The sequence below is a fragment of the Buceros rhinoceros genome, unplaced genomic scaffold, assembly GCF_000710305.1.
Source record: "Buceros rhinoceros silvestris isolate BGI_N320 unplaced genomic scaffold, ASM71030v1 scaffold21636, whole genome shotgun sequence".
Classification (NCBI taxonomy): domain Eukaryota; kingdom Metazoa; phylum Chordata; class Aves; order Bucerotiformes; family Bucerotidae; genus Buceros; species Buceros rhinoceros.
In genome coordinates this window covers 2,745-2,965 of record NW_010419571.1, presented here as the reverse complement: position 1 = coordinate 2,965, position 221 = coordinate 2,745, and the positions used below count along the sequence as shown (strand labels likewise).

Here is a 221-nt window from a genome sequence, read left to right as displayed (position 1 = left end):
CTGCCTCAGTGGCGACAAGGTAACCTTGTCCCAGGGGTCCCCAGCATGGAGGGACCCATCCCTGCAGAGGGGAAGGGGCGGCATGGGGGCTCTGCTGTGCCCCCAGGGCTCGCTGCCTCCAGGACCACCCCCTCCCTGCACACCACAGTGCCCTACCCAGTGGGGCAGGGCAGGGGGAGTGAGACACACTGCTGTGGCAACCTCCTCGCTTCCACCCCTCC

At 68.3% G+C, this 221-nt stretch overlaps 1 protein-coding gene across 1 annotated transcript in view; it reads left to right on the top strand.

Moving 5' to 3' along the window:
• The window catches only part of LOC104495948 (slit homolog 1 protein-like), a gene marked incomplete at both ends in the record, with an annotated part of 14,737 nt that overhangs the window by 11,934 nt on the left and 2,582 nt on the right, over positions 1-221 (top strand). The window lies entirely within an intron of this gene.